Here is a 19,198-nt window from a genome sequence, read left to right as displayed (position 1 = left end):
CAAAGAACTGATTATTTCTGTACTATGGAAACAATTCCAGTACATTGAGAAAGACAAAACGTCACTGAATGGTTTCTCCACAGTCAGCATAACCTGAATGCCAGGGCCTGACACAGATTCCCTGCAGAAAAGGTAATTAGAGAAAGTTCATGCAAAAAGCTAGAGAAAAGCGCTGGCAAATAACACACCACAATGGTGAGGAACTGATTCGCAAAATCCAGGAGCTATATGGTTTAGGAAACTTTTAAAAATACTCTCATAACGTTAATAGGGCAAAGGAAAAAGCAGCATATGATCATTTCTTATAAGTCACAAAGACATTTGATAAGATTTAACATCCATTTCTGATACTTGAAATTATCAGTAATTCCTTCTTATAAGATTTTGTTCGTTTGGTTGATTTTTTGTTTCTGTTTTTTTTTTTTGGTTTTTTTGTTTTTTTGGAGACAGGCTGTCACTCAGTTGCTCAGACTGAAGTGGTGTGGCGCCATGCCATCGCAGCTCACTGCAACCTCCACCTCCAGGGCTCAAGTGATCTTCCCACCTCAGCCTCCTGAGTAGCTGCGACTACAGGTGTGTGCCACCATGCCTGGCTAATTGCTGTTTTTTGTTGTTGTTGCTGTTTGCTTTTGTTTATTTGTTTGTTTTTTGTAGAGACAGGCTTTTGGAATGTTGCCCAGGCTGGTCTCAAACTCAGGCTTAAGCAATCCATCCGCCTTTTCTTCCCAAGGTGCTGGGATTCCAAGTGTGAGCACTGTAGAATTTTTTTAATGCACATTCCAATCCAAAAATTACCATCAAATTTACTTGTAGAAATACCATCAGCCTTCTATGAGAGTCACAAGTTAAGAATATCTTTATCACTAGTATTGCATGACTTCATTCTAGAAGTGCTGAACAAAGCAATCAGACAAGAATATAAAACAGTCATGAACACTGGAAAAGGCAAAACAATCATAATTTGTAGATAATAAGGTTGTATTCCAGGAAAACCCAAAATAAGAGAAAAACTATTAAAACAATAAAAATACAGTAATATGATCAGTTATAAATAATACACAACAATCAATGACTATCTCACATGTAAATTATAACAAGTTAGAAAATACACACTTTAGAAAATCATTTCCCTTAAAATACCTCAAAATAAATTTAACAATGCATTTGCAGGACATGTGAAGAGCCAAAAATAAGTCTCAGTGAAGATCTTCTTAAAAGATTTCAATACATGGAAATTCATGTCTTTTATTGGATAAGAAGACTCAATGCAATAAAAACATATTTTTTTCCCAAATTAGTCTATACATTCAGTATGATCTCAATGTGGGATATATTTTACCTTGGACAAAAAGAGTGATTCTAAAGTTTATCCAGAAGAATAAACATCTTACAACCATCAGAAAAACTCTGAAACAGAGTGGCATTGAGAAACTCTTTTTGCTAGATATTAAAAATGTATAAGATGATGACAGTTCAGTAAAGCACTGTGTTTTGAAAAAGGAATCAAAAGATAGCTCAAAGAGACGAACTGAGATTATAGGAAGAGACCCAAGTATGTAGATATTTTAGAACATAATACAGTGGTCATTTCTAATAAGGGAGAATATGGAAATGGAACAGCTGAATTACCATTTGGGAAACATAAAACTGGAAGCCAGCCCATTTCTTACTGCAAAGTAAATTCCTGAAAGAACAAAGGTTTACATGAAAAAAAAAAAAATGCTAAAAGCAAATATGGGAGAATATATATGTAATCATAAGTTGGGGTTGCTTGGCCATTCTAAACATATGAGCATCAGAAAACACAAAATAAGACATAAATTTAACAACATACACATTTACAGCATCTCTGAATGGCTTTAAACATGATAAGCAAAACTAAAGGCAACAATAATTCCATAATTCTTATCACCAAAGCTAATATTCACAATATACACAGAAACAAATTAAACAAATTAATAAGAAAACAAGTTAATATGTGGGAACATTGACAAAAGATATGAACAGATGTTTCATAAAAGAATAAATGCAAAAGGCGAATGGGCACATTCAAGCTCATTATCAATCAAATAAAAATTAAATATCATTTTTTGCCTATCAGATTGAACAAGAATTAAAATGTAGTTGGAAACCAGTCATAGCAAGCATTTAGGAAAATGGGCATTTTCATGCAGTCTTGGAGGGAAAGTAAAGTAAGCATCATTTATGGAAGGTGGTTTGACATTATTGTATAAAAATGTAAAATGTTCATGCCTTTGAACCCAGCAATCCAATTTGGGGAATTTATTCTAAGGAGATCATTTCAGAAGTGGGAAAAATGCATGCATGAGAAAACTTTCTATTCCCACCAGTGGGTGACTAAGAAAAATGCAGTATGTGCTTGAATAACTGCTCTGCAGAAATTAAACATGATGGTGAAATATATTTATTGATTGGTAATATTACCTTTGACATTTTCATTAAGGCATTTCATTTGTGACATTTACAAAAGGCAGGTGCCAGCATATAATGTGATGTCAATTACATAAAATTATACACATGTATCTTTATTTGTATCAATATATGTCAAAAGATTCTTCACTCTAGCTCTTTCCTAAAACCATCATAGACCCCAAAGTTTGCATGGTTCATTCTGTCTCATTGTTGAGAAGATTGTCTCAAAATGACACCACCTGGAGCTCTTTTTTCTCGTGGTAGTCATTATCAGCATCTGAAAGTACCTGTGTGTTTCTTCATTTTCTCAATGACTTCTGTGCTGCCTCTCCCATGAGAAGTGACACCATGGGGGCCAGGGCTGACTGGTCCACCTCCAGAGCCTAACACGGACCTGGCCCAAAGTCCCTGCTTGGTAAATACCTGCTGGATGAATGCACGGTGTTGTGAGACCAGTGTTTTTCAGAGCACACTCTCTAGAAGAAATGCCAACCTGTGTTATGGACTAAGGTGTCCCATGGGCAAGTAGGTTTTGGAAACGTGGCATTGGATCAAGCCAATCCGGGGGTTTATTTGGTGCAGAACTTTTCAGAGCCTTTAATATCCAAATGCACATTGTGACTGTCCAAGAGTGTCCCAGATGTGTTGACTGCAGAAGTCCCTCTCTCTTCAGCCCCTTGGAGCGTCTTGTACCATGGGACAGTGTGGGATGGACTCTGTTCAGAAGAATATTCAGCAACATATTAAATGGGGGGCTGAGATTGGAGCTGATCCCCAATTTGTCATTGTACTGTCTGTGTTGTCTGAAATGTTGACACTGAGTGAGCACGTATCATTTCATAAATAGATCCAAGATAAAAGAATAAACATTAAAAATGCACTTATTGTCTGAATCTCAAAATCAAGTTTATTTTCCAAAACCATGAGTTCCATTGAAGTTGTTTTGAAAGAAGAAAGGCTGGTTTGAACCAAACAGAAACACAGAAAGTAGCAGAGCCAGGTCTTCTGTATTCAAATTCTACTTTCTTTTTTTTTTTTTTTTTTTTTTTTTTTTTTTTTTTTTTGAGACGGAGTCTCGCTCTGTCGCCCAGGCTGGAGTGCAGTGGCGCGATCTCGGCTCACTGCAAGCTCCGCCTCCCGGGTTCACGCCATTCTCCTGCCTCAGCCTCCCGAGTAGCTGGAACTACAGGCGCCCACAACCGCGCCCGGCTAATTTTTTGTATTTTTAGTAGAGACGGGGTTTCACCGTGGTCTCGATCTCCTGACCTTGTGATCCGCCCGTCTCGGCCTCCCAAAGTGCTGGGATTACAGGCGTGAGCCACCGCGCCCGGCCCTCAAATTCTACTTTCACCATATACTTATCGGGCATCTTTGGGGAAATCACACGAGATCAGTCTGTAAAATGAACACCCTCGTAAGTTGTGAGGATTCAGACTAAAAATCTAATAAGCCCCAATAAGTACTAGCTTTTTCCGTATTAGCATTGATAAATCTAAATTAAGTTGTGCCATCTAAATATGTTTGCATTCCACTTATATCAGTCCGCTCAAGTCATGGTCTCCTATACCCAAACTCTCCAGAGCCTGGAGCTGCCTCCGTTTGCTAAGAAGTCAGCAGACAAAGGTTTTGAGTGGGCCCCGTATTTACTCCTGTTCACCATCAGGAAGTTCTGTGCTGGACTCACCTTCAGCCTGTGGCTGTGCTCGTAGCCATCTGCCTGCCAACAAGAGCTGTGCTAAAACAGGGGAACCGTCAGAACCCAGCCCCGGAAGAGCCTCTGCTGGGACGAATGCTGAGAAGCCAGTTCTCACAGCTGGGTGTTCTGTTTGTTTATGGAGTGGTTATTGCAGTAACATCTGGATTCCTTAACCAACACCAGGCAAAGGCAAAGATTATGTTTAGCTGCCTGGTGTATTTCAAGGGATGTAGCTTTTATTCCGCATGATCAAGTAATTAGCAGCTTAAACTTGATGCCTTCACTCAGCGTTGATTCCACGCCTCTCTTTCAGCAAGGAAAGCAGTGGAATTCGTAGTTAGTAAATTCCCATTGTCTACCCCAAATCCTTAGGGTAGGTGCAAACAGAAGACCTTTCTGTCCTTCCTTTGAGTCATTTACAGTTTGAGCTGCCTTTTTCATGGGACCCCATGATGACTGGGAGAGGTGAAATGGAAACATTACCCAGCAGCCTGATTATTCAGCAACCTTTACCAAAACTCAGTCATGGCTACTGTCCACCAGGCAGTGATGGGATACATCTGGGGGTGGGGAAGTGGGGAGAATCAACTAGGAAGAGAGACAGAGCTTCAGGCATAGTGTGGAATGGAAGGATTCAGGCTCGAGATTGGACTCATCTGTCTGGATCCTATTTCCACTGCATGACCTCCATTTCCGTCTAGAATTTGTGCTCTCCTCATCTTCAAAGTGGGGAAAGTGACAGTACTGACCTTGCTATGTTATTTGGGAGGTCAGTAAGATTGCACACACAAGGGGCTTTGCATCAAGCTGGGCACAGAGTGTCACACTTGCCTGGTGGCTTTACTTCTGAGGAGCGTGGCACACAGCAGTTCCACTGAACAGATAAGCACAGGCTCAGCAAGTGAGCAGTTGGAGGGTTGGGAGGGAAGCCCTGCAGCCTTCTGGGAGAGGTCCCTGTGCCAGCTCTGGGTCTGAGCGGGCACACCTCCACCTTGTGATTATTCATGGTCCATGGTTATATACATTTAAAACATATTTTTAAAAACAAAGGTCAGGGAACTGAAGTGACTTGCCCAAGGTCACACAGAGAACTGGAAAGAAATGTGCGTTTGGAACCCATTTCTCGAAGCGGCACCAACATGGCTATGGCTTCCACTTCTCGTGGCAGCCCCAGGCACAGCCTCCTCCTGGGTTGGAATTCTCCATTCCCACACAGGTCACTTTCTTTCCACATGTGCACACACATGCACACAACACACACATGTGCACATGTACACGCAAACACACATGTGTGCACACACACACATGCATGCATACACAAATGCCAGCACACAGTAAGGGTTTAATAATGGCAGCACTGATTTCGTTGCTGACATAATGACCCAAGAACAGTCTTAACAGAACAATTGCCTCATCTGTGTGATGGGGACAAACCTGGGAAGCACCTTCAGAACTCCGTGAGATTAAATGACAAAGTGCACTCGCAACACTTAGAATAGGGCCTGGGACCTAACACGGGCACAATTAAGGGTTGTTATTATCATTGTTATTGCTAATATTAGCCTTCTTTTGACTTATTTCCACCAAAACATGTCAAGTTCTCCCCATCTTATCCTTTGGAATCTGCATGTTAACTCTGAGCAGATAAGAAATCTTGCCAAGCAATGCTCTTGTTCCTGGTCTGTAGAAAACCCAGCCCTAAGCTGGGCTTTTCACCTCTTCAGCAAAGCCTTCCCTGCCTAAGTCGGGATTCCACGCCCCTTCTCATACAAAAGCTGCTACCGACCAGCGAGACCACTCCCAGGTAACACAGCTCCTGAGAACCTCCAGATCCCAAAGTGGCTTCTTCCAGCTTTCTCCAAATAGAAAGGTTTTTAACATTTTTTAAAACTGAAACTCATTAGTTTAAAACCCCAAAGTGTGATTGTACACATTTATTTCCCTGGAATTATTTTTGAGATCAGAAAAAAATATAATTTTCCTTCTTGAGGAAAATCAAATTACATGTGCACTGACTTTCTCCAAGTAACACAACCTCAGCCCTATAATTAATATCACCACCTTCTTCCACAGCCTCATAATTAAACATGAGATGCACGGGACTGGGAGGAAGTCATGGGAAGGCAGGAGGTAGATCACCGGGCTGGTCTCTGCCACCCATTTCTTGGGAGCCCATAGGAAGGGGGGAGGTGGCATGGGGAACAAGAGCGGCCCTGAAGCGGGCTGGAGGTCACATGATCATTTATTTCCCTTAGTGGCCCATGGTCCCAGGGCCGTCTGGGGCATGAGGCCAGCAGTGCCTATGAATGGCTGTGGAGTCTTTGCACACTGCTTGACATGTATACTGCCGGGCCAGCCAAGACGCAGACACTCCAGTCCGTGGGCCGACCTAACGTGAAAGGAGACGGAGGGTTTGTCCGGAGTCTATGCCTGCTGTTCTCACTGAACATGAGTTTTGAGAAACACCTGTGCAGGGATGATCTGAAGGAAGCTGCAGAGTTTATTCTATTGGTGTTCTCCCTGCTTCTTGTCATCTCCTCCCGCCACGGACCTCGGGTTGTGTGGCTCTTCCCCAGCCCCCTCCTCCCAGAAATGCCCACCCAGCATCCCTCCTCCCAGCAGCACCCATCTTCCTCCCAGAAATGCCCACCCAGTGTTCCTCCTCCCAACAGTGCCCACCCAGTGGCATCCCTCCTCCCGGCAGTGCCTACCCTCCTCCCAGCAGCGCCTACCCAGCATCCCCCCTACCCCTCCAGCTGTGCGGCTCTCCTCCCTCCCCACCCTTCCTAGTGTCCTTCCTGCCTCCTCTGTCCTCCACTCTCCTGCAGGAGGTGGGAGCCATAGGACTGGTCAGGCAAATGGACCAAGAACAGAAGTAAGCCTGTGGCTGCCAGGCTGATAACAGCCAGTATGTCTCCATTTTCTCCTCTTTGGCAAACCTCATAGGCCACATATTCCAGGTAAGGAGACCAAGAGGTGGAGAAGGTTCTTTAGGTGGAGTGGGGAGAGCAGAGGTCCACACCCACCTGTGCTGGCTAAGTCATGTGATCAAGAAATAAACCTTTCTGGCTGGGCACAGTGGCTCACACCTATAATCCCAGCACTTTGGGAGACCGAGGTGGGGAGATCACCTGAAGTTAGGAGTTTGAGACCAGCAGAGGTTGTAGTGAGCCGGGATTGCACCATTGCACTCCAAACTGGGTGACAAGAGTGAGACTCTGTCTCAAGAAAAAAAAAAAAAAAAAAGTAAGAAATCTTTCCAAGATAAGCCATTGACATTGTCTGGGTTATTCACTGCTGCCGCTTATATTAATTACTCTACTAAAACAAGCACATTCTCTGTGCCGGACACAGGTCCATGCAACATTCAACAGCCCTGTGGAAGAGACGGGAAAAACAAATATATATTTAAAAGTGTGATCAATTCCAAAAAGACATCAAGAAGATAATGTCACAGACAACAATAGGGTCAACCTACCTATGTATCTGGGCTGAAGAAGGCCTCTCTGAAGGTGACATTTAAGACAGGATGACGAATTTCTGGGAACAAGTCAAGTGTAGGAAAGAAGGGTAGGTGTTGCAGGCTGTGGGAAAAGCTTGTGCAAAGGCCCTGTGGGAGAAGAGAATTTGAAATTCTTTGAAAAACAGAAAGTAAAAACCATGTGGCTATGGTTTGGTGCATGACAGGACCAAGTGAGAGGAAGGAAACAGGCAGGGACAGATCCCTGGGGCTCTTGCTCTAATTTTCACAGTGCAAGGGAACCTCGGAGGATTTCAAGCAAGGGAAAGACATGGCTGGTTGACTTGTTAGCGGATCGCCCTGTGTGGAGAACAGGCTGCACAGGGGCAAGATGAGAAGCAGGGAGATCAGAGAGGAGATGTGACTGTCACCCCGGTGGGAGACAGAGGCAGCTCAGGGCAGTTTTAGGAGAGAAGGAGAAGGCCACGAGCTTGAGAAGCTGTCACGTGAATTCCTCGTGCGCCACCCAGTTCTTAGGACATTCTTCCTCACCCCAGATGCAAGGTATGCAGTCTGTCCACTCAGACCCTCAGAGCTGAGGGTCCTGGCCCCTGCCAGCAGCAGCTAGGGCTTCCAGCTGGTCACCGAGCCGAGCATGTGCATCCCATCAGAGGACGCTGCTGTCAGGACCGTAAGGAAATCTGAAAGGTCCAAGGGGGGACATATGGAGAGGCAAGAAGGCCTCACATGTGTCTCCAGAGCTCAGCACCCAGAAAGGGATGCAGGGTCACCAAATCTGCCTTTTCATAGACTGACCTCAGCCTAAGGATGCAGGCTGCAGCACTGACCTCCCAGCATGGAACTTTCTATCTGCTGCCCCTTTGTTCCCTGACTTGTTAGAATGTTGGGGAATGGCCTCCCCAATTTTCTGCATTTTCCCTTCTTTCAAACAGATTTTCTCTTTTGGGGAGGTATGCTTAGCTGCACTGGAAAGTTAGTCTTAAAGATGATTCTGCCTCAGTACTACTTAGGAAAGCTTTTCAAAAATACAGACTCCAGGGCCCATTGCAGGCCTACGGGATCAGAATTGTTCAGGAAGGGTTCCAGAAGGCTCTTCTTTCTAAAAACCCCCTAGACAATTCTGAGGACCAGCCGCTTTAGACCGGGACCGAATGGAAATATAGATGCAGAGATGCATTCCTACCATTCCCCAGAACTTGCTTTAGGGACTGCAATGCCATCCCAACACACGACACCCAGAACCGGCTCAGACGTCAGAGGCCAGGCACAGTGCCCACAAGAATTTCCAGCTAGGAGTTCCAGGCTCCCCAGAACTGGCGCTTCTGGCCAACTGGCCAAAAATTTGGCATTTCCCACAACCCCCTCAGGTTTCATAATTGGCCAGAACAACTGGCAAAACTCAGGAAACTACTGCAGTGACAAGATTACAGTGTTATTATCAAAGGGTGGAAATACAGCCCAGCCCAGTGAAGAGATGCATAGGGCCAGGCCTGGAAGGTTCCATGGCATCACCCTGTGGATCGGGACATGTCATCCCCAGGCACCTTGATGTGTTCACTAATTGGGAGCTCACCTGAGCCCATGCCCAGAATTTTTATTGGAGTTTCATTACAGAGGCATGATTGATCAACTCACTGCCCACGCAATTAAACTCAGTCTCCAGCCCTCCTCCCCTCGCTGGAGGACTGACGTTGTGTTGGTCAAAGCCCCAAGTCTCCAATCACCAGGTTCACCTTTCTGGTGTGGTCAGCTTCCATCCTGGTAATTTCATGAGCATAAACTCAGGTATGGTTGGAAAAGCCCACCATGAATAACATAGATTCTCCTATCAGGAAGTTTCAGGGATGTAGAGGTTTCCTCCAAGAAACCAGGGCCACTGCCCAGCCAAATCCTTTATCATGGAACCCGGAGATTTGTAACTGGACTGATGCTGTCACAGAAGACAGCCATTTACAGTCTGGCCTCTGGCAGAATCCATTGACAATAGCCTTGAGACCTCCACCTCCTTGTTAGTGGCCCCAGACGCCTGGAGTAAAACAAAGACAGTAAGGACTCTGGCCATTTATCATGGGGTGTGGGTTCTGTGGTGATGACAGTTGAATTGGAAGAGGATTTAGAGAACATTCTGGAAGGAGATCTGCATGCATTTCAGGGAAATTTCCTCTTTAAGTTGTGCTTCCTTCCAGAACATTCTGGAAGGAGGTCTGTGCACATTTCAGGGAAATTTCCTCTTTAAGTTGTGCTTCCTTCCAGAACATTCTGGAATGAGGTCCGTATGCATTTTAGAGAAATTTCCTGTTTAACTTGTGCTTCTTCTAGAACATTCTGGAAGGAGGTCTGTATGCATTTCAGGGAAATTTCCTCTTTAAGCTGTGCTTCCTCAGCACTAGAGTGCCCGGGGAGCTCTCCCACTTCCTGCAGGGTGGGCTGGGTTCTGTGGGTGCGTGCTGCTCCCAGATCACAAGCAGGCACAGCTTCAAAGGCAAAGGGGTGGAGGACCAGGTCACATCCTGGCACAGGAGACAATGTCTACACCACAGTCCGTGACACCAATGACCATCCATCCCATAGTGGGCTCTAGGTATCATCCTTCCATAGCAACTCCAGGCCCTCCACCCCAGCCTCATTTCTTGTGACTTTCAATGGGAAACTAGAAGGAGAGAGAATAAATTTTGGTTTTTTATTAAAGAAGACCACAATTGAGGGAATTAAATTGCACTTATGTAAGGCCGTTCTCTCCCAGTCTTGAGGGGAGAGGTAATTTCACAAATTAGCCCAAGAACCCTGAGACTGAGTTAGGTCCGCCAAAGCCAGAGTCCTATTCCCTTCACTGCAGAAGGCGTGGGCCTACACATTTGAGATGTTTTCTGCTCAGAGGACACCCTCCCTCGGGCCTTTTCAAATCCCTCCAATTTTTCTCCAAGCAGCCAGCTCAGTCTTGGGCTCCAAGACCCATCCACGTTCAAAGCAGCGACTTTGGCCAGAAAAAAACGAAAGAAGGGAATTCTGTGTGTGAAATAATGGATTACAGATACAGCCACTCCCCCATCACTGCCACCACTTTAAAATGAATTTCCAATTGAAAATAGCCATCGGACTATAGATAGCTTGGCGCAGAGATGGCCGGTCAGGCTCCACTCCCAGATGCCTGGGTCAGCAAATTCCAAAGCTTCTACTCAGCAGTTCCACATTCTTCCAAGAAAGTTCAGCTCTCTCCCTCCTTTCAGCCCTGGGGCCCAGGGGCCCAGGGGCTAGAGATGAGGTGGCCACCCCCACCCTGTGCTGATGCCAGGCACCTCTCCCCGTGACGACTCCAGGCACCAAGTTAAGTAAATTACAAAAAACTGTTTGAACTTATTTATGGTTTGTGTGTTTTTCTGGTCAGCCTGACCTCTGTGAGCACCTCTCCAAAATAGATTTCTATTAGGGAAGATGACTTCAGCGTTTTTAACTTTTTCCTTGCCCCCAAAGTCATGGTTTTAATTAACAGTATCACCGAGTGGCTCTCCCTGACAGACAGTGTGATGCAGGCCTGTTGAGGCCCGGCAAGGAATGAGCCAAGCAGATTCTGTTTGCGTTAATCCTGCCAGCACAGAAGCTGCATCTCAGGGTAGAGCAACTACAAAATGAGCTTTTGGGCCACGAGCATCTTCCAGCAGAATCTGGGGGTGTCGAGGCTGCCAGACACAGCAGGCATGCCCGCCTGACCCCATGTTGGACAGGCAGGGCTTGTGGCTACCCCAGCTTGCCGTGGCGAAGGGTGCAGAGAATCCCAGCTGCAGCTGGTTCCTGACAGGCCAGGCAGCACTTTGGCACTGCAGACTCATCGTCTTCTCCGGCACCCAGCTTGAGTGCCAGCCTTGAAAAAAATCAATCAGCTGTGGCTCTAATTAATTATAAGCTCTGAGCACCCTGAGCCTGTGCCATGAGACAGGCTGAGCTCTGCATCCTGGCTTGGTGGAGCCCCTGGATGTGACCGGCCTCCTGCTGCAGTGTGACTGCACGACGCCTTCCCCACTGCCCTGGGTAGTGTGGCTGCTGCCTGACAGCGAGCAGCGAAGCCCTGAGAAAGGATTGCCGTCAAGCGTTCATGGTGCAGGCTTCTTGGGGCATTTATTCTGTCTCTTGTTAACGGCGAGGTGAGGCAGGGATTCATCACGTCAGGTCCTGTTCTTCCTGATTCAATGCTGTGTTTGACCTTGCCCAATCACACAAAAACATCCCCCTCTACCAGCAATTTCGGTCGAGGAAAGTACAGACACCCCTCGTTATCCAAACATTGTCAATTCCTGGAAACACTTTGGAGAGCAAATTTTCAGACATCAGGGCTTCATCCCTTTATGTGAACAGGGAAAAAATAATAATACGTTCCCAGGCCAACAAAAAACAATCCCCAACCAATTTTCCAAATATCTCTTAAAACACTCTTCAACGCCTAGATAGCAATATGCTAAGGAGGCTTGCACAATGCAAACATTTACAACTCCTGCTTTCTAATGAGTCTACATTGGATGAACTTCTGGGTGGTGATGTTCACATGCAGTATTTAACTGCACTGAATGGAGTCAGATTGGAATCATGCTTTCCTTCTACACTGTAAGGGATGTGCGTAAAATGTTAACTGCGCAAATGAGGTAACAGGTGAAAGACAGAAGCTAGGTTAATCCAGCTTGGGAGGAGCAACATGGGAGCTAGAAATGGCTAGACCCCAAGGAAAGGGAGGGAGGGGAGGAGAGTGACACTGCAGAGCGGCTCTGAATGATCTGGCAGGATCCCAGTGGGCAGGGAGCTGAGATGCCCACTGCCGTGCACCCACCCTCTAGTGGGCACCTCCAGGCACTTTCTTATTCTGAGTAAACTTGGGTAAAACGTTAACACATTGTTAAGGTAGATAATTTAGATCAGGAAAAACTGGGGTGGGCGGAGGGATCAGTACTGGTTTTGCCTCCCAAAAGGTAATTGGGCAATGACTGTGTGTGGCAGGGACAAATGCATTCGGATGCTAGACGTTCAGCCCTCCTCTTCCCCGACCCACTAAAGAAAATGTCACGTGTGCCGTTTGCCCTTTAGCATGTCCGCCTCATGCTAAAACGTGGAGCCGAAAACAAGGCCGGAGCCGTGAGGACTGGCTCCGCGGAGCCTCTGGGAAAGCAAAGGGCTCTGGAAAAGCTCCGGAGTGAGACCATGGGAGGGAGAAACACGGGGTGAGAGAATCGGAGGGAAAGTCAGACAGAGGTTTGGAGGAGTGGAAACAACTGGATCTCCTCAAAGGGTTTGGATGAACTCAAGTCATTTTTCCAATTGCTTTGAGAGTCTATTGCTTCTCTTAGCGGGATGCTGACTTCAGAGCAAGGCAGATGGGGCCACAGAGAGTTTCAGGTTATGCTGGGACGTTCAGCTCAGTCTGCTCAGATTTAATTTGGGCAGCAGCATTCACTTTTTAAGGGTGCTATAGGTGCCACCAGAAAGTCTAGTGTTCAAAAGTGTGCTACAAACACAAGGAGGCTGAGTGCCGCCTTGTGCCCCTGTCACAATACCTCGTTACCCATCCACCCCAACGCACCTGTGCTTCCCCAGGGCGGCCTCGTTCACAATCCCCTGCTCTCTGGTGGTGTTGCAAGCACTCCACCATGAACATGTTTCAACTGGGTCTTCTTAGTGTTGATGAGAAACTAAGCCCAGAGGGAACAGGCAGTTCCCCCAAGCTCCCTCAGGATGTGGTGAGTGTGGGATCTGGACCCAGGCAGGCTGGCTCTGCAGCCAGGCCCTTCACTGCAGCTGCCCTTCAAAGAATGCCTGGCTGTGGAAGACTGCACCCTGAACCACCTCCTGTCACCACTCATGAGGCCTGTCCTCCCCTGCGTGGCTCACACTTGCAAGTCATTGTCAGGACTTACCTGGCAATGTTATGTGTTAGAATCACATAACCTTGATTCTTGACCATATACACACATGCACTGATGTCAACACACATGCATTACACATACACATAATATAGATATACACATATATATACATGCACACATCTATATGCATACATATACATATGTGGATATAGACAGCTATCAGATAGACATACACATACAAGCACATATCTGTATGCATGCATATATACATACAGATAAACACATGTACACTCATATAGATTCCCACATTTACAAGTGCATATTGGTACACATATGCATACATACACACATACAGGCATGCATGAATCTTTTCTCCCTCTATATCACACACATACCTTTTGCTGAGGGCTTAGTATTTACTAGGTGTCAGGCTCTGCTGTCTTAATATAAGGTTGCCCCAAAGCAGACCTCGAGCTGAGGATTCGGGTGCAGGCGGCTAACATGGGCGGTGCATGTATATGCGTGTATAAATGTGTATATGTGTGTACATATGCATGCGTGTGCATATTTAAATATAGCAGTGTGTGTGTTTGCAAAAGTGTATATGGGCATGTATGTGCATATATGTATAGGCATGTGTATATAGATGTGTGTTTATACACATGTGAGTATATATCGATGTATATACCTATATGTGTATATATGTATTATACATCTATGTATATGTGGGCATAAGTATTTGTGGGTACACGCATGTGTGCTGTATATGTACACATCTATAAGGATGCACATTTATGTGTGTATCTGTAGGTCTATACGTGCATGTGCATGTGTGAGCGTACATGTGCATACATAGGTATATGTGTGTATGTATATGTGAATGTGTGTCTGTATATGTGTATTCATGTGTGTATGTGTGTGCCCATGTGTGCATGTGTTCCTGTGTGCACGTGTGTTCCTGTATGTGCATATATGTACATATGCGTGTGTCCACAGCTGGGATGTGAGCGTCACACAGGAGGAAACAGGTGTTTCCTGACTGCACCCCCAGAAAGTATTCTCCGAGGGCCTTTCAGTGACTCTCTGCTGGCCTCACTTCCAGGCCCCCACGCTGGGCCTTATCCCACCTCTCCCTGCCCTCGGCTCCTTCTTTTCACAGGTTCCCATTCACCAGAGGTCCCCGGCTTCCTCCCCACACCACGTTACCCTGGGAGGTGGGAAAGCCGGAAGAGGAGACCTCACAGCAGAGCCCACTGACAGCTGCTCCGTGGCAGGACCCAGGGCGGCTGGAAGGAAATGAAATCCCCTCTCACTTAACAGCCTAATAAGGATTTGAACCTGAGTCTGCCAGGAATTGTCCGTTTAACTGCTTTCTCAGATGTGAAGAACATGTCTGGGCTTTTAAGCATGCCCCGGGGAGGAGCCATGACATGCTGGAGGGGAGGATGGCGCCTCTTGCTCAGGCTCCACCTGCCCGAGCTTCTCTGTGAGCCCCCAGAAAACAGCACCGGCCTGGCAGGGGAGCTAGATGCGCAGATGAGAGGGGGCAGCGGCCCCGGGAGACCAGCGCTTGCGGGGGAAATGATGTCAGCAAGATGCAGCCTCAGCGCAGCAAGGACTCGCTTGAAGACATTTCCAGCTGACCTGGGCAACCTGATCCTCCTGGGAGAGGGGTCCACAGACTCAGAGGAGCCGCACAGCTTGGAGCCCAATCCTCAGGGCTGTGCCCTTAGCCAGACAGACTGAACTGCATGAAACTGCTTTGTCATTCACACTGGGCCATTCACAGTCTCCCAAGTGGAATCCTCACCCCTAATCCTGCCGGCAGGTAGCCAGGCCCAGGGCCCCTCTGTTCCTCCTTCCACCTCCTGTGTTCTGCTCAGCCACCTTGGCCTCCTTCTAGTTCTTCAACAAGAGGCTCATCCCCCCTCCCAGGGTTTGCTCTGGCTGCTCCCTCTGCCTGGAGTGCCCGTCCCAGGTCCTCACAGGTGCGGCTTGTTCTGGGCAGTCAGGTGCTTCAGGCTTCCCTGCCCCCTGCCACCAGCCTCCTATGTAATTTCATTCTTGCAGCTGGCCCTTTCCTACTTTGTCTTGTTTAACTCCCTAGCAGTTATTTTCTTCCCTCTCCCTGGAAGGTAAGCCCCCTGGTCATCGTGGGCCTTGCGTGTGTCACTCATGCTGCATCCTCGGAGCCCAGAGGCACGGAGTAGCTGCCCACTAAATCCTCGAGGAATGAATGAATGATTGACCACACCCATCACATTAAGCCTTATGGGATTATTATCAAGAATGTCCTGTTTAATGATGGGGACATGCGGCCCCACTTCCATCCCTGGGCCTTGGTGTACAGACCAGAAAGCCCGGGACGGACCACCTGTCCTCCCTACAGGGGACTAATTTACACAAACCAATGGGCATCAAGCACCCATGGGGAGCAGCCGTGACCCCTGGGTCCTCGGTACCAGCCACAAAGCCAGTTCTGAGTTTGTTCGGAATCCTGCTTAGAATGAAGGATGTGCCTACACTAGAGATCTCTTAATACGACCACCAAACACCATGGGATTTTCAAAGGTAGCTGTCACAGCCACAGCGCACAAGCTCTGTTCCTGGCTTGCTTCTGCCATCTGCTGGCCACTTGATAAAAGGCACTGGGGGATTATTTTCCAGTCTCTCTGATGCTCTTGTTTCCTTGTGGGAGGAACTCATCACCTTTCTTGATCTTGACAAGGGCTGCTTGGCAGACCTGTCCCATAAGTAGTGCAATTCAGGAAGATCCTCGACCCCTTGTGGGTGGAGCCGTCATCCAGTCCTGCATCTTATGACTTCACACGTTAAAAACGTTAACTTGCTAAACACCCAATGTGAAACCTAGGAGTAAGGGACAATTATCTTTACTGTCTACAAACAAGGATGTTCAGGCACAGAGAGGCTAAGTAAGTTGTGCAAAGTCACACAGCTACAGAGTTGTGGAGCCGAGATTGGGACTCAGGCAATAAGGCACTTTGATGGCAGGCACCTTGACGGGACATCCTTTACCAACAACCATGCAAACAGCCCAGGTGCTCCTACGACCCCTGATCCAAGGGGTGCCACCAGAGCACCAGAGAGACAGGGATGTGGGAAGAGCAGAGGACAGAAGAGGACACGTGCGTCTAACCACTCGGAGGACAGGAGAAGGTGCCCTAGCCTTCTGAGCCGCCATCTTCCAATCAGGAGGATGGGACCACTGGATACACAATCTTGAGGCTTTCTCGACAGTTCTCTGAACAGGACAGAGAGGCAGGGAAGCATAGTGCTTAGAGCACAGTCTTTTTGGTCAGACAGAACTGGGTTAAAGATCAGACACTTCCACTCACTCTCAATGAGTCCCTATCTGTAAGCCTAAGCTTCCCTCCTCACACATGATGATTAAAAAAAAAAAAAAAAAAGGAGGCCATGTGCAAAGCCTTTAGCATTGTTTCTGGTTCAGGGTAAGGACTTAATACATGTTTTCTACCATTATAACCACAGTAAAGGCTCTGAGAAGCCCTGCAGCAAGGAAAACTACTTGTCTTTATCTCAGCCATCCCCATGCTGGCTGCCCACAGAGCCACCATGGAGCCCGCAGCTTGGTCACCCCATGCAGCCCATGTGCCTGGTCCATTCAAACTTTCCCTCACGTGGGAGCCTCAGGCCCCACTGGAAACAGACTCAGGAGACAAGCCCAGGTCTCCTGCTCCCAGCTCCCCGCTCTGTACTTCTGCTTCTACATCCATCTACCTCAAAAGCAGTTTTTACAACCCATCAACAAAAGAATTCAGAGACAATTCTCCAAGGCTCCCAAGAGGGAATATTTCCTCTTTGACTTCTACAGTGCTTATTTGTCAGTTTTACAGACCAGAGGCAATTAAGAATCTAAGGCGAGAAGGCTGTTTTTAATAATTCTGTCATTATTCTCAATTTTCAGCACCACCACACATGAAAAACCCATTTCCAATTTCCTTAAAGGTGTTAAATGGTTTTTGCCCTGTGTTGTAAAAGTTTGCAGTCAGCCAAACTGCTGCAAAGCGGGCTTGCAGCATCTGGTCCTGAGCTGTGGGAATGACTTGACCGGGCCTGATCTGCTGAAGCCCAGCTCTTTCCTCAAATGTTCAATTCCCAGCACATGCCGCGCGGGTCACTGTGGATTTCAGGGTGGACTCACAGCGCTGCTGGGTGTTGCAGTCCACACAATTTCACAAGACTCAGTGCAGGACACCTCCACCCGCCCAGGCTCAGGCGGGATGTGAACCGGAAACCACTCTTTCCTGCCGGTCAACACCCAGGAACTGATTAAGTAACCTGGTGCCCAGCCCCTCTGACAGCCACAGAGCCAAGAAGAGGGAAGTGAGGCGGCATCCAAGGCGGCCCCTGCAAAGAACTAAGCAAGGCAAGTTCAAGGGGTCCAGGACTCCACAGCAGCTGGTGGAGGGCAGGGAGGGGCATTCCGTTTTCAGGGCATTGAAAGTCCTTGAAAGGAGAAAACTTTGATTAAGAATGACAAGGCCTGGATGCAGAAGGTGGGAGACCCCTGCCCTTAATAACTGTCATAGTTGCCAATGACAACTGTGATAAAGAGATGACTTCCCATGGCACGCACTTGCTGCCCTCCACGGTTCTAGGCTCCTCACAGAGAACTCTTCATTTTCATGAGGCTCCATAAGGACATCCCTATTCCTATGATCCTTATCAATATCCTGATGTTACAAATGAGGGAACAGGGACACAGAGATGCTGAGGAACTTGTCTAAAGTCACATCATGGGGACAGAGCCTGGGACACAGCCGCGAGAGGGACAGACAGGCCCTGCCCCTATGCACCAAACCATCTGCTGGGGACACAGAAATCAAACAACTCGTGGCTGCCCTTGTGCCCAGCGCCGTGGGCAGGAGCGAGCTGCTTTGAAGAGACAGCGTGGTGACCTGCCCTGCTGGCCCAGGCAGCATCACACAGCAAGAAGGCGGCTTTGAAGGGTTTTAAACAGAGTCGTGTTCCCACGTCCACAGAGAGAGGGCTGCAAGCCTTTGTGTTTTCCACACTGTGTTATATGGGGTTCACAAACCTGCCCCGGAAGCTGCTCATGGGCAAATGGACGACCATGGGTGGGGAAGGAAATTTCCCTCAAATACACACATGCTTCACCTAGAGCAGCCAAGCTGTTGGTGTGTTTGTGTGTATTCATGTGTGTGTGTATGTGTGTGTGTCTTAGGCCTAATGGTTCATTGACTTTAAGGATCTCTCAGCTTCCTTTCAGCCCAAATGTTTGGTAATTTGGAAATTAGCGCACAGTGACCAGGCAATACACGTTCATCGAAATGCACCAATGAGACAGAGACAGGAGAGGATGATTTGGTAGCAAACAAACATCCAGGAGGCACAGTACACCCCCATCCCCGGCCCCAACCTCAGACAAACAATCGGGGAAACAGAGGACGTTAGTATGAAACGACCAAAGAGACTTACCAAGCAACATCAGACTCCCTGCGACATGTGTGCTAATGGGACAGAGCGGGAGTTATTCTCATACTTAAGAAATAACCAAGCATTCTGCATCCCAAAGCCAATTCGGGTTTTAAATACCTTTCATAATTTTTCTGACTATGGAGGTAATATATCCTCCGGGCATAAAATTTAGAAATTATAGAAGAGTATTTTTAAAAATCCAACCATTGAGCAATAACCATTATAAAAATTGTACTGTCTTCCTTTCTTGTCATTTATCTA

The 19,198-nt window shown here is 47.1% G+C and overlaps 1 long non-coding RNA gene across 1 annotated transcript; it reads right to left on the bottom strand.

Moving 5' to 3' along the window:
* Positions 1 to 960: 960 nt before the first annotated feature.
* LINC02910 (long intergenic non-protein coding RNA 2910) lies at positions 961 to 5,135 on the bottom strand. The gene is made up of 3 exons (XR_006689764.3): positions 4,974 to 5,135; positions 4,118 to 4,210; positions 961 to 3,250 (listed from the first exon to the last, which is right to left on the bottom strand). It is a non-coding gene; the product is annotated as a long intergenic non-protein coding RNA 2910 (long non-coding RNA).
* Positions 5,136 to 19,198: the final 14,063 nt, after the last annotated feature.

Source organism: Macaca fascicularis, chromosome 10, assembly GCF_037993035.2.
Source record: "Macaca fascicularis isolate 582-1 chromosome 10, T2T-MFA8v1.1".
In the NCBI taxonomy this organism is placed as follows: domain Eukaryota; kingdom Metazoa; phylum Chordata; class Mammalia; order Primates; family Cercopithecidae; genus Macaca; species Macaca fascicularis.
Note: the sequence above shows the minus strand (reverse complement) of the source record. Positions and strands in the feature narration are given on the sequence as shown.